General features: G+C 41.1%; 1 long non-coding RNA gene across 2 annotated transcripts in view; it reads left to right on the top strand.

The window, feature by feature from the left end:
- Positions 1 to 498: 498 nt before the first annotated feature.
- LOC140338354 (uncharacterized) overlaps positions 499 to 15,716 on the top strand; it is a 30,965-nt gene continuing 15,747 nt past the window's right edge. Inside the window, exons 1-4 of one of the 2 annotated variants that reach the window (XR_011922233.1) lie at positions 499 to 669; positions 852 to 908; positions 1,335 to 1,412; positions 1,516 to 1,614. This is a non-coding gene — a long non-coding RNA (uncharacterized lncRNA). Of the gene's footprint in view, positions 670 to 851; positions 909 to 1,334; positions 1,413 to 1,515; positions 1,615 to 15,716 lie in introns of those variants that run through there. The other variant, XR_011922231.1, reaches the window with a different exon arrangement.

The raw sequence follows: 15,716 nt of genomic DNA, 5'->3' as shown, positions 1-15,716 counted from the left end.
GTTGCTGTTTTAAAAGCAAGTGCATCTAGGAGCCCTGAAAATGCAAATTTAGGGCCCCCTGGGCCACTTACATGACATGGGGAATTGGGGTGGTACCCCTAAAATTATACCTACATTTCTTGGAAACCAAATTTATCAGGAATGGTGAGGTGCAGAAACTAGAACATTTAGGTTTAATTAGGGGACACCTGCTTAGTAAGGGGACCTGGGGGTCAATTAAGGACTCCTAGGCACACTTGCTTTTGAAAATGCATTGTTGTATTTTCACAAATGTTTTAAATTGTGATCCCCTTATTTTAAAATGCTTGAAATCCAGTGGGCTAAGATTTTGGAGATATATTTTGACTATTAGCTATGAGGGTCCTCTGTGCTTGTACACGGAGTTTTAAGGCTGTAGAATATGATAAGCAGCATTCACACACAGCTATCACACTGTGCCAATGATGTCATTACACATGCCCACTGGGTGGATACATTTTCACAGTTTTGTAGTTTTTTTTATATAGAAGCTGATCAATGCCAAGCAGCGGATTGTGAAGAGGCTGGCAGACAGGCTGTGGACCCCAGCAGGGACTTGCCCAAGTGTGGTAAAGGTACAGCACACTTGGAGCGACCTGACATGAAGGAGACTGGATTTCCCCTGCAAAGTGGGGTACCACATTCTCTCTGGTAAGTATTGCATTTTGTGTTCTACTCTTGTTAAGGGGCGGTGTTTTATCCAAAGTTTTTTTCATAGCCAAAAAGTATCTGTTAGAAGTTTAGCATCAATCTGGTATCCTTGACTAACCTTACAAATCTACTTTAGTCCGGCCCACCCATTTTTACTTTTGGTGTATATTTTTAATCTACAGCTATTGGAGCAGCCTTACTATCACCTTCTCCAGAGGACACAAGTTCCTTGTCTGAATGTAAGTATTTATAGTTTTTCTATTTTTGTGAACATTCCTTTAGGACAAATAATCTAAACTAGGATATAGTTTTTTAGGCCTAGCTCCAATAAGTATCATTATCAGTGTATCACTAGCTTCATGTATAGGCAGCTTTTAACAAAAACCAAAGGTTAAATGTCAATTAGCCAAGTTTTTACCTTGTGAAAAGCCACAACCTTCATTGACACCAAATTGCATCCCTTTAGTTCCATTGCCATAATTACCTTGGCCCCAGGAAGAAGCTTTCTTTCTTGTTTTGCTTGGTGTAAACAGCAAACAGTCATAACTTGATGAAACTAGATAACTTTCATTCTTTAGCACTGTGCAATTAAGGAACTAGCTACATATTGTACTATTGCATTCACTCAGTACTTACTTTTTTTTTGTCTCCTTCCACATACACAGCCAGTTCAAGCTCGATGAAGGCAGCCAGCCCTGAGGTGGTCCCATCCCCACCCCAGCAACATGGCAGACATCCTGCTGGTAAGGTTTAATTTGTTTGTTTTTCCAAGGACAGTACTTTTCCTAAATGTTTTTCCCCAGCTCTTAATGGGTATATATTCTTTGTTTTTTCCTCACCAAGCAGCAACTCTACGGGATAGCCTGTACTAAATCCACAGGAGGATGTCTGCCATAGAGCATCAGCTGGGGATGGCCCCTCCTCAGGGTATGCCCAGACGGTACCGGTTTAAAAAACAAAAAAAAAAAATTAAATATGTTTTTAAAAAGTGTTAGAATTTTTTATTTTAAATATTAATATTTATTTATTTATTTTGTTTTAAAAAATTCAGTTGGGGGGGGGAGAAAAAAAACCCTTAGCAATATTTTGTTCTGTTTTTTTTTTTTTTATTTGTTTCAAACAAACACATTTAAAATTGTCCTTGCAGGCTTTCCTTCACATCCTTAGTTCTCCTTTACAAAAAAAAAATTGGTTTTACACAATGGTTGTTTGCACAGCAAAATTCTTATCCTACATTACCTGTTTTTAGGCTTGGGAGTTGCCAACATTCCTCTATGGTAATCTCCTCTAACATATCATGTGACCTTAAAAGTAACGTAGTTGTGTTTGTTAGATATGTCCTCTTCAAAATAAATGTGATTCTAACATCATTCAACAATACATTTTGCATACAATACACAGCTGAACCTCTTAGTATGGATGAGCGAGAAGGCCTCTGACAGTCTCGCAAAAATTTGCTTGAACCTCCGATGGGTCCATGAAAATTCGGCGAACCGATTTTGCGAATCCCATTAAAGTCAATGAGCCGACTTTAAACATTAATAGGAAAATTAGAACCACCGAATTTGCTAGGTATGTGTAGGAGAACAGTGGCAACAAGGAAATACAAAAGTTTAAAAAGACCTTGTGGTTTTCCAGAAAATGGCAGGTAAAGTGACAGCAGGCAAATAGGATTTTTGCGTGATGGACAGCGTACAGTAGGCATAAACTACAGTACATGTGAACTCAACCCACTAGCAGCAGTCTCTGCCGTCAAAACCGCAGGAGACTGCATTTCTAGCTGGCATCATGACCTGGATGACGTGTTAGGAATGCCACCCATAAAGTTGTGGAGAAGTAGCGCAGTGACATTAGGCAAAAGGATGGAGGACCAGAGACGGAGCGTGGGTCAGCGAGAGCAGTAGCAGTGTGTGGCCACTGGTCAGCCATCGCTAGGGAGACCGCATTGGTAAATGGAGCCTGAGAAGGAGTGGGGACCGCATTGGTAACTGGCATCTAGAGCTAGTTGTAGTGCATCTTCAATGCCACCCAGAAGTGTGTGATACAATTTTAGTAAATGGAGTACTGACGGGGCAGCAACAGCAGGAGAAGGAGGCGGTGGGCCCTGAGAAGGAGTGAGGACCGCATTGGTAACTGGCATCTAGAGCTGGGTGTAGTGCATCATCACATCTAGAGCTGGGTGTAGTGCATCATCAATGCCACCCTGAGGTGTGTAATACAATTTTAGTGAATGGAGTACTGACAGGCGGCAGCAACAGCAGCAGGAGGAGGAGGCGGTGGTCCCTGAGAAGGAGTGGGGACCACATTGGTAACTGGCATCTGGAACTGGGTGTAGTCCATCGTCAATGCTACCCAGAGGTGTGTAATACAAATATCTGAAATTTGTGATTAGGCGTAGGAGAGTAAGACCAAGATGTTTTGCGCCAGCACTGTTGCTGTGGTCTGTGGTGCCAGAAGCGGTAGGAAGGTAGACTATATTGCTAGTTTGCATCAAGAAGTGGATGACATGAATGCCAACCCTCAATCTTACAATACTTAGCTGAAAAATTAGGCAAAGGCACTGGTACCTATCAGTGTGGCAGTACTGGGGGTTTTCATCTGCAGTTTGTTGACCTCCCGGAGGCAGCAGACGTGTGGAGTAAATTGTTAGCTGGCACAATGGCAAGCATAACATGGCGATGAATGCCACCCCTGGACATTGCGATAACTAGCAGAAAAATTTAACCAAGGCAGGCTCAGCTGACGGGGTGCTGGTGATAGCCAGCCGCAGACTCAGCACAGGAGTAATGTGGGTTCACAGAGGCATTTTGGTTGGCCAGTGAGTCCTTGTGTCATTCAATCAGTGACATCTGCAGTGGGGATATGATAGTTGTTAGTAACCCACCTTTCATTCATTTTCAAAAAGGTGGGGCAATTGATATTTTTCATCGACAGTCCTGATCGGTGGTCTCCGCCAGCGGCACTAAAGGTTCATTTTGGACAGAACACTGGATGCTGAGCAAGAAAGAAGCTTGATGGCATACTGTGCCAACTGGGGACAAATTTCAAGCCTGTTGACCTAAAATTAATGGCGTCACTACTGTCAGGACAGGCATCCTCCTCATAACTGCTGTCGTCAACACCACCACCACCAGCCACAAAAGAGTCAACGTAATTGTGCACCATGCGCTTCATGCTGTCTCGATGGTTGTGCCCCGCACTTCACTTGGTGCCGCATCAAGTTTCGACAGGCATCCAAAAAATCCCCCCTGCCTTGGCCTAGAGTTTTGGATGTGTGTGGCCTACTGCCACCACTGATGCTGCTGCCGCTACAGGAGGATACATAGTAACATAGTAGGTTAGGTTGAAAAAAGACATAAGTCCATCAAGTTCAAACACTAGGGAAATAAACATATCCCAGATATAAAACCCTATAAGACATAGTTGGTCCAGAGGAAGGCAAAAAAAAACCTGGTACAATTTGCTTCAATGGGAAAAAAATTCCTTCCTGATTCTATGAGGCAATCGGATTTTCCTTGGATCAACAGTCACTGTTATTTTTACTTTAAAGTCTTAATTTATTTTATTTAATCCCAATTATATTCTGTGCTTCTAGGAAAAACATCCAGCTTTTTCTTAAAGCAATCTATAGTTGTTGATTTGGAATATTATCTGCATAAATATGGATGTTATATCTCCTATCAATGCATATAGATGTTCGATAAAAGAAGGTTCATGCACAAATGATAACAAGATAACAAGGTGAAACATAAAAGACACAGCAATATTGTTTGGTATCCGAGTAAAGGAATTTTAATCAATAATATATACAGTACAGGGTAAGGTTATTAGTAGGTAACCCCTGTAATAATCTAAAAATGCTTAGTACACAATACAGTAATTAAAAAATGGCAAAGTAATGCAATATTACTATAGACACCCATAAGGCTACAATCAGGAATATCTTATAGCTACCTCCTAAGAGGTTAATGGGTACCTCAGGAGCCTACTTCCTTCAGAAGAGGACTCCATACCAGCTTACCTAAGGAGACCCCCAGGAGACAAAGAGCGCAAGCCAGAGCAAGAGCAAGCAAGACAAGAAGAGACCTAAATTCTCTAATTTCCCATTGTTATATAGTTAATTCCCATTAGGTATCCTTGATGCTCTTGTATTGGTTACTGGATGTGATCTGTAAGATGACATATGGTTGATGCACCCCCCCCCCCCCCCCCAGTCTTGATCGCCATGATCAAGACTGAATAAAAGCGCAGAGCCTCCTGGGATTATATAGTTAATTCCCATTAGGTATCCTTGATGCTCTTGGATTGGTTACTGGATGTGATCTGTAAGATGACATATGGTTGATGCACCCCCCCCCCCCCCTGGTTACCGTAACTTCATGAATTTACTAGGCCTCCTAGCTAAATTGATATGGGAAGGTGGAGGTAAAGCCAGGCAGGGTCATCTAATTTTAGGTGTCACCAAAAGGTCTGGATGGGCCATCACCCCCACCCATCTGTCCAGCTATTCATCCAACTCCTGCTGACTCAGGCTTCATTATTATGGGAACTGAATCTGTTTGTCTAATGTCCCTAGTGTCATTGGAACTCCTTGGAAACCCTAGGTGGTCTGACAAAGAGAAACAGTTCACAAACATCCCCACACATATGTTATATATAAATATATATTTACATCTATATCTATCCACATATATCTATAAATCTCTATAAACAACTTTGAGGTGCAACAATAGTAGTTGCTGAAACTACTTCCTGAGGGAGCTGATTCCACATTTTCACAGACCTTACAGTGAAGAGTCCCTTCCTTATCTGGAGCTTAAACTTCTTTTCCTCCAGACGCAAAGAGTCCCCTCTTGTTTCTTGTAGTGATCTCAAAGTGAATAATGGGTAAGAGAGTTCTCTATATGGACCATTTTAATATTCACAGGGTGATCATATCCCCCCTTAAACTCTTCAATTTAACAATGTCCTTTTTGTGAACTGGTGCCCAAAACTGGACTGCATATTCCAGATGTGGTCTGACCAATGCTTTGTATAGGGGCAGGGTAATGTCTCCATCTCTGTAGTCTATTTCTTTTTTAATACAAGAAAGTACTTTACTAGCTTAAGATATTGCAGCTTGGCATTGCATGCTGTGTTTAAGTCTATGATCTACCAGAACCCCCAGATACTTTTTCATTTCTGACTCCCCCAAATGTTTTCCCCCTAGACAGTATGAAGCATGCATGTTGTTAGCTCCCAAGTGCATAATTTTACATTTATCTATAATAAATGTTATTTGCCACTTGGCTGCCCAATCAAACAGTACATCCAGGTCTGCTTGTAGATTATAGACATCCTGTATGGACTTAATTCCAATACATAGTTTGGTGTAATCTGCAAACACAGAAATAGTACATTTAATCCCAAACTCTATATCATTTATAAAGATGTTAAACAATAAAGGTCCCAACACTGAACCCTGGGGTACACCACTAATAACCTTAGACCATTCAGAGTATGAATCAATAATTACAACTCTCTGGATGCGATCTTTAAGCCAGTTCTCAATCCATTTACAGACTGACTTTTCTAAATCTATTGACCCTGACAAATGCTTTAGAAAAGTTTAGGTACACTAAATCAACTGCTATTCCACTGTCTACCTGTTTACTTACTTCCTCATAAAAAGAGTAAATTTGTTTGACAACTTCTGTCTTTCTTGAAGCCATGCTGACTATCACTTATAATATTATTTTCTAGCAGAAACCTCAATGTGGTTCTTTATCAAGCTCTCTAAGACCTTTCCAAATATGGACGTTAAACTAACGGGTCTGTATTTACCTGGTAATGACTTTGCTCCCTTTTTGAAGATAGGAACCACATTGGCCTTACGCCAATCCATCGGTACCTTGCCAGTGACTAAAGAGTCTCTAAAAATAGAAATAATGGCTTTGAAATACCAGCTCTTTGAGGACACGTGGATGTAATCTATCAGGTCCTGGTGCTTTGTCAATCCTAATTTTTCCCAGCTGTTTCTCAGTCATCTCAATTCTGAGCCATTGTGACTCTTTTAAGGCAGTCACATTGCTTTTATGATACGGTGGAGGCAGTGTCCGCCTGAGGTCTCTGTGTGGAATGTGGTGCGCGGAACTGCTCACACAGCCGGTCGAATAGTAGACTGCTCAGGCGGGTCACCTTTTTTTTCTCTTGCGCCGGGTTGGGTAGAAACTGTGACATTTTGTCTTTGTAGCGGTGATCCAGAAGGGTGGCCAGCCAGTAATCATCCCAGTTTTTGATGCTGCAAATGCCCTCCCTCTGTACACTGGAGCATGTGCAGGGTGGAGTTCCATCTAGTCATGGTGTCACAAATCAGTCTCTGCAGTGGTAGCCTCTATTGGCGCTGGATCTTGCTAGGCGCCGCGGCGGCAGTAGGAGATCGGCGGACATGGCCGCAGATGGAGTGAGCCTGTCTCAGTAAGTCCTCCAGTCCTGTGTACGTGCGGAGAAACTTCTGCATCACCAGGTTCAGTAGGTGCGCAAAGCAGGGCACATGTGTTATGCAGCCCATGTGCAGCGCGGCTACAAGGTTGGCCCCATTACCAGCCAGCCAAGTGACTTTTCTCCCCCATGGACACCAATTTCAGCACTGCCTGGCAACGCATGTGCTTGAGGGAGCTGTAGTGGCGTACCCGCTTAACCATAGTGACCTCCGCTGCTGGCCTTTCAGGAGGAGTGTCGAAAAGAGAGGGGTTGACAGCAGAAGGAATGCAGGAGGATAAGGGAGAGGACTGCTTTCCCATCACACCCCTCGGCGGGGGTACCAGGAGCTGCAATGCCTCTTTCAGACTACCGCCCACTGAAATTTGCAAGGCCACCCAATGAGCGATAAAGGACAGGTAGCAAGTAGTCCCACTCCGTGCCTGGTTGTCCAGCTGTCCATGGTGACATGGATTTGGCTAGAAACCGAGTATACCAATGCCAGGAAGAGGTTTTCCATTACATGTGCATGTAAACTGGGTACAGCTGTGTAAAAGAAGTAATGCCTGCTTGGCATTACCCATTGCCGCTCGGCACAGGCCATCAGGTTACAGAAGGAAGCCGAGTTCAATGACTCTTTTTTTGGTTATTCCCATAGCCTGATGCCTTGCTCAGAACGCGGGTAGAGTGGGCTGAAGGGACTTTAGGTTGGGGATCTCCTTTTCTTTGCCTGCCTCTGCTTCTGCTGGGTGCCCTGCATCTGCTCCAGCTCCACCTCCCCCATGGTCACATCATCTTTGACTGTTCCCCTCCTTTGTTTGCTCCTGTCATGGCTGTGCTGGTTCCTGCTGCAGAAGAACCTGCTGCACTTGAGGCCCGTGAGACCCAGTTCACAATCCTCTCCATATGACGTGGCTGTATGATGTATTCCACCCTCTCAATACATCTACCAGCATACTGGTGCTCCGCACACATGTCAGACCTGTTTGACAACTTGTGCTGCTGCCTTCAACAGTTTGTTGCTGCTGCTGCAGATGCGGCAGGTTGCCCAACGCCACGCTTACCCCTGGGTCTACCTCTCATCTTTTACTTATTCGGGCAAAAATGCACTTGTATGAAACGGTTTCTTATAAACCGTAAATAGGAACAGTTATTAAACACTAAAATATCTGTATTTATTTTACAGTAGGCCAGAAATTTAACTGTACCAAACGGTCTTTTTTGGTAAATAGGAACAGGTATCAAACACTAAAATATTTGTATTTATTGTACAGTAGGCCAGAAATTTAGCTGTACCAAATGGTCTTCTTTGGTAAATAGGAACAGGTATCAAACACTGAAATATCTGTATTTATTTTTCAGTAGGCCAGAAATGTAACTGTCCCAAATGTTCTTCTTTGGTAAATAGGAAATGCAATTGATTTTGTTTAGCTTTAGTGAATGTACAGTGTGAAAAAAGATGACTAACAGTGTCTTCACTAATACACAATATAGATTACACTAAATATGATGACTGCTGACAATTTAACAAAACTGACTAGCTATGCGTGGCACTACAAGTAGCAGCAACCACAATTGTACCTTCAGTGCATGTGCAGTCAGTGAACAGTACCTAAGAGTGTAATACACACAATATAACTTACATTAAATTTGCTTACTACTGACAATTTAATAAAACTGACTAGCTAGTAGCTCATGTAAAAGTAAAGATGTCTGCCTAACCTATTCTACATACACAATGTCCTATACTAAACAGTAGTACAGGATATGTGCCCTATAAAACACAGAACTATGCAGCTAACAAATAATTAAGAAGGCTCCTCCACTGTCCCTGTCACATTACACGTCTCTCTATCTATCTCTATCTATCTACATGTCCCTGCATCTATCCTATACACAGAACACAAGATGGAAAGACTAGCCCCTCCCTTCTTCCCTGTATATATATATATATGCCTGTGCTCAGATCTCTCCTGATTGGCTGCTGGGCCGTGCTGTGCATCGTGGTAGCAAATGATTTACTCCCAGCCGCGATTTCCGACGAAATTACTTGGCGTTACCGCCTCCTGCTTTTTCCCACGACCTCATGGCGAATCACAAGGCCGTTTTTGATTACATGTTCTGTAAGCGAGAAAGGCCCGAATTGCTGCAAGATCGAAATTACAAATCTCACTCATCCCTACCACTTAGTATGTCAGTTTAAACAACAGAAATGTAGTGGGCCAATTAGCAAGCACATTTATCTGTTAGAGGCAAGTGTTAGAAAATTGAGGTGTACCACATTTGGTCCCTACCAAAAACTATATTTGTGCTCATTTAGTGAACAAAGATGATCATTACAACAATACTAGTATAGTATTGAGTTGAGACTTCATACTTGATTAGAATAATTTTTATCCACATTTCAAAACTTTCACATTCTTCATGGATGAGATACCAAAACTGCATTTCGAGCATACTTGGGCCACATCAAAATAAACTTATATAGGTGAAGTGGAGAATTATTATGAGGTACACTAACCTGTGGACATTGGTCAAACAGAAAATAGACACTAGGCTATCTTATCCAAACAAATGTTCTCATGCAGGAGAACTCAAACACTGTAGGTGTCATGGAGTCATGAAAACATTTAGTGATGTTACACTTTGTTGAAGAATAAGACAGGAATCAGGTCTCACCTGGCATCTGGCATCCAGCGTCCACCTACTGATTTGAATGAGCGCAGGCTCACCAGCCTGGGCACGGGCCATCTCACCAGCCCAGGCACGGCTGCGGGCCGCCTCACCAGGCCGGCTTGATCTGAACATGGTGTTGACTCCATCACTCTATCACAACGGCCAACCAGTCTCTCAGTGAGGGTTAGAAGCTGTCTGGCCACAGTGGGTTCATGCAATCCACCTGAATCCACTGGGTGGTAAAAGAGAGTAAAAGAAAAATACATAATAAAAGAAATAACATTACTTGGGGGGTCACCATGACATCATGCAGACGGCATCCTGACATTGTAACACGGACAGATCTAGTGAATCTACACACATTTCTTCATAATCCAAAACATTCAACATGAAACATAGAAAGCATTTAACTAATAAAATAAGTCCAAGTCCAATCATGCAAACTCCAAAGGAGCTTTGTAAGCTTGGTGGTTTTTGGTCTATGGATCAAGAAAAGAAAAACATAGAAACCCAGCCCAAAGAATAACGCATACATTCAACATGGATTGCTGCCTTACTGAAACCTGAGGTGTTTCCTCTTCTGGTCTGAAATGGGCACCTGGGGGACCCTACCAAAAAAATACAAACGTAACAGATTGGGAAATATTTATTCCCCCCAACCCATACCAAAAAAAACAAGTAAACAATTCTTGCCTACCTCCACAGTGGATGCAGCCTGTTAAAATTCTCCTATTAAAAAATTAGAAATGTATAAATTGTTGATGCAAGTACAAAGAATGCAAAAATACAAAACAATAAACAGTTCATCTTACAAAAATGATCTCAGATTTCCCCCCCAACAAAGCTAAGGTAAAACACAATACAACTTTGGCATAAATTCAAATTATTAAACTGTCGCAATCCTCAAAAAAATAAAAATAAAGACATTTGTAGTTAGGTAATTATTATAAAATTCTAAAAGGATTGAATTTACATGGTTGCCAAGCATCAGAGTCATCCTAGTAGTCCACCTCTACCACCGTTTCAGGCCCAATGAGTGGCAATGCTCATCTTTTATACTTCCTGGATCGCCACACAATGTGTTGAGGATTTCCCCCACTCCTTACAGCCTCTGTTCCCAGGACCCTTTTGATCTGTCTGAAAATGTCACTCACGCTTTTGACACTGGTAATGGTCTGTTGTGTACTGCCCACTGCATTTACCCTCCTGGCAAATTCCTCCCAGAGTCCCTGCCTTTCAGCATGGGAGATCTGGGAGTGCAAGCCCCCTTTAATCCTTTGTGAAATTAAATAATAATTTGTGGAACAGACATATTTGTGGAAAAGCTGTGCCTTTATGTAACACTTTCAAAAAATACATTGCCAAACTGGGGCAGAGTGCAATTTAGTGCAAATTTGGTCAAGCATTGCATATGAAGCCAGAAAAGCATGAATAATTCAATCCAGCACCATCTAGTTGCCAACAAAACACAATTTAATATGCTGCCTAACACATCCTAATAATATAATCTATTTTTTAACCGGGAAGATAACATCACCTTGCTAGGAATCTGTCAAGCCTCTGGAATGTCATATTACAGACTACTGTACATTCGTGGATGATATTGCTTCTGGTTAAAGGAAGAATCCACTTTTATGTGCTTCTACTACCAAGCTGATGTGATAAAGTGAGGATTTGTTGGGCCAAGGTCTAAAATGGTGTTCAAACTGCATAAACACCCTGAAAGGCTGTAAAAGCAATAAAATATGTTTTGCACATTTTATTACTAATACTATTTGAATCATGTAAGCGCCTAAATAATGCATACAATTGAGTATTTAAGAGTGCTTGACCCTGCTTGTGAGCTTGTCAATCAATGTAATTTGATGTTGTGCTTGGCAACCTGGACCTCCTTCAATCACCATCCAATGTGTTAGAATGAGTATGCAACTCAGCTTGACAGCTAATTGACACCCTGTTTGGACAGAAAGTGCAAGTGTGCTTGTATACAATAGGGCTAAGATCAGGCACCACAGCGCAATGAGAACAAACCTAGAACAATACTACAAATGAACAGAGGAGTTGTGTAGAACAGTGGCAGCAAATCAACATGAGTTAAGTATATATTATATAAGGAAAACCACAGCTTATTTAGCAAATGTCAGACTATTAAAAAAGAGCAAATAAATAAAAAAAATGAAAAACTATTCATAAAAGGAATATGTACATAATACATTCAAATACTATTATGTGACAAACTGACTTTCAGAATGAAACAAAGACAACGAGGGGGGTCAAATAGCAGTTTGGAGTGGAAACCATGCATACATTTGTACTAATTATTTGTGGATACAATGACAAAACATTGCTGAATAATTGCTAAAAATCAGAAACCGTAATTAGAAACCAGACACAAAAACATTGCCGCAACAGATGAAGGTAACAATAATGAAAAATACTAAAAGTCACATCAAGATGACTTCCGGGTGCGGAGCTACTGACGGAGTCCACATTTTACTTCAGCTCCGACGAACCTTCTCTCTGCTTCACTGCCTGGGAGCCACCACAGAGGATTTCTTCCCCTGACCGATCCCAGCGTGTCCATCAGTGCCTGCAGCAGCTTCCTGAAGTCAGTGTTCCTTCACCTAGGCGCAAGTAAGTGGCGACTATCTTGGCCACGTGGCCTGAGCACTTTTCATTATCCCTGCAACACTGCCTCCCATTACCAGACACAGCTTTCTGAGGTCCGCTGCCATCAAGTTGAGCAGCCTTTTTCTCACTTTGGCTTCACTTGCACCCTTTTTTGCAGCTTGTTACCGGCACTTAGAGACTTTTATAGTGGGAGTGAGTACTGTATGCAAGTATTTTACCTCTTCTGAGACTCCCCTCTCACCACCCCACATACTAGTTGTGAGCTGCTTATGCATATTTTTGGCACTCAGACATAGTTTTTGACTTTTATTATTGGCCAATCTCATTAACGCTGAACCTACAGTACTGTACTATATTGGCTGATCCCAGTGCCCTGTCTTTATTACTGTGAAGTTTCAACTTCATTCATCAAGCACTTTATAGCTGCATGATTTATGCTTGTACATTCCTTCCCACAAGCTTGCTTACTAGTGTTTTAACTACTGGATATCTTCATCGCTGAGTGAGCGCCCTACCTGGGAATACTTTGTTATATCTCTGTTGGCACTTAATCCCCTAGTACAAGGTTGCTGGATAAGGCTACAGGTTTGGATTGTCACGCTTCAAAAACGTATCACTTGAAACAGGAAATTTGTCCTGGAAACTGTCATACAAGTTTGTGTGCAAAGGCCTGGTGACCTGTTTCATTGAAGATTTAGTATTATTGTTTGGCTTATACATCCACAAGCTGTCTCTTTCTCATCTTTGTCGTGCTGAATTCCCTTCATACTAATTTGAGTGGGCCTGTGAATGTCGTATGAATACTTGCTGATTTCTGCCAACAACTACAGGCTTGCTTGCTGCTTTCTGAATAGAAACTTTTGTGTTTCCTGATGCACAAATACCTCACCCGTTCTACCCCTAGCACAATGAGCAAGCAAAATGAGGCAAAGGGTGTAGCACATTCCCCGCACCATGCTGCCGCTACTACTTTACCTGCTTATTCTCAGAGAGAACAGGACTTTGACTTGTTACCCAGGTATATAGCTACTGCTGCGAGCAAACCCATGTGATCACAACTATCCTCCTCCACAGCACAGGAGGTCTTCAATCTACTACTTCCTTACTTTGATAAAAAAATGTAATACCCTCCAAACCTCTCTTGACACAACTCTTCAGCAAATTTCCAGCAATACTGCTCATGAATCAGAACTGGAGAAAAGAATCAGTGATCTAGAAGACCAAGTTTTAGCACAACAATCCACCATCACCATTCAATATACTCAATTGTCATCACTTGCTGAAAAGTATGAAAACCTGGAGAATAGAAATCGACGTTCCAACCTGCGGTTTTTGGGAATTCCGGAAGCACATAAATACCCGGATTTACTACAATTTATTACAGTAGATTTGATGTAAGCTATCCATCTGGAACCTCTGTCTGCACGTATGAAAATTTTTTCACATCCTAGATAAAGAGGGGATCTTATCCACATATAAAAAAGCCGACTCCTTGGTGGTTAATGGTTACAAAATACTCATCTTCCAAGATTTCTCAGCAGCGGTTACTCAACAACGACAAGCTTTTTCCCAGGCTTGCAAGTTTCTGATTGACCAGAAAATTTGCTTTGCCTTATTGTACCCAGCAAAATTAAAGGTTACAGTGAATGGCATAGCCTTTTTACTGGATGATCTGGAATCAGCCCTCGCTCGAATTCAGGAAGCTTTTCCTCTATCTGCTACAGAGGACTCACCAGGAATGTAACTTTGTTTTATTTGAGTTCCGTAAGGGATTCACCTTGGTGTCTCCCCTATTTTGTATTTGCATTGGAAGCACCCGGTCTTACTTTGGGAAACAGGAAAAGCAGTTATGAGAGGCCAGATTTCATCTTATGTGATTAGACAGAGAGCGGAAAATAAAAAACTATGCAAATCCTTATATGACAATGTAGCAGCAGCCCATAGATCCCACATCCTTGACCCTACAGACTTTAGCAGATGGGCCTGGTTGCAAGCAGCAATGATTTGGGTCAATCATTATACACCAATGCATTGTCTAAAGCACGCAACACCAAATACAAATTTTATCGCTGGGGAAACAAGACATAATCTCTCCTGCAGCATCTACAGGAGGAGGAGGTGGGCTCTGAGACGGAGTGTGGACGGCATTAGTGTCTGGCATCTACAGTCGGGTACTGGGCAGGCGGCAGCATCACTTACAGTAGGAGGAGGAGGAGGTGGTGGATTTTGAGACGGAGTGTGGACGGCATTAGTATCTGGTATCTACATTCACGTACTGGGCAGGCGGCAGCATCAGTTGTAGCAGGAGGAGGCGGTGGGCTTGAGACGGAGCGTGGACGGCATTAGTATCTGGCATCTAAAATTGGGTACTGGGCAGGCGACAGCATCATTTACAGCAAGAGGAGGAGGTTATACCTCTTGTAATATATCACAAAAGCCAGAAAAAATTCTATATTTATCCATAAAAAATACAGATATTTCATTCTGATAGCACTTAGTATCTATCCAGAAACCAATAAAATTTTCTTTATTATTATGAATCATAATTAAATATCTGTATTTTTAGAGAGAAATACATGAATTTTTATGGCTTTTTTGATCGATAGCAAGTTGTAGCCGGAAATAATTATCTGTATTTTTTTTACAGAAATACAGAAATTTTGCTGTTTTTTTTTTTATAGATAGCAAGTGGTATCAGAATTAAATATCTGTATTTTTTTTTTACAGAAATACAGAAAGTTTTCTGTTTATTTTGAGAGATTGCAAGTGCTATCAAAATTCAATATCTGTATTTTTTTTACAGAAATACAGAATTTTTTATGGATTTTTTTAAAGATAGCAAGTGGTATCAGAATTAAACATCTGTATTTTTTTTACAGAAATACATACATTTTTCTGTTTATTTAGATTGCAAGGGTTATCATAATTTATGCTAACTCTTGCAATCTATCAAAATAAACAGAAATTTTCTGTATTTCTGTAAAAAATTACAGATATTTAATTCTGATAGCACTTGCTATCTATAACAAAAGCCATAAAAAATTCTGTATTTCTGTAAAAAAATACAGATATTGAATTCTTATACCACTTGCTATCTATCAAAATAAACAGAAAAATTTCTGTATTTCTGTAAAAAAATGCAGATATTTAATTTTGATACAACTTGCTATCTATCAAAAAAGCCATAAAAATTTCTGTAAAAAAAATACAGATATTTAATTCTGATACCACTTGCAATTTATCAAAATAAACAGAAAAAATTCTGTATTTCCGTAAAAAAA

Source organism: Pyxicephalus adspersus, chromosome 9, assembly GCF_032062135.1.
Source record: "Pyxicephalus adspersus chromosome 9, UCB_Pads_2.0, whole genome shotgun sequence".
Taxonomy (NCBI): domain Eukaryota; kingdom Metazoa; phylum Chordata; class Amphibia; order Anura; family Pyxicephalidae; genus Pyxicephalus; species Pyxicephalus adspersus.
The sequence above is the reverse complement of the archived record's forward strand: the minus strand, read 5'-3'. Positions and strand labels throughout refer to the sequence as shown.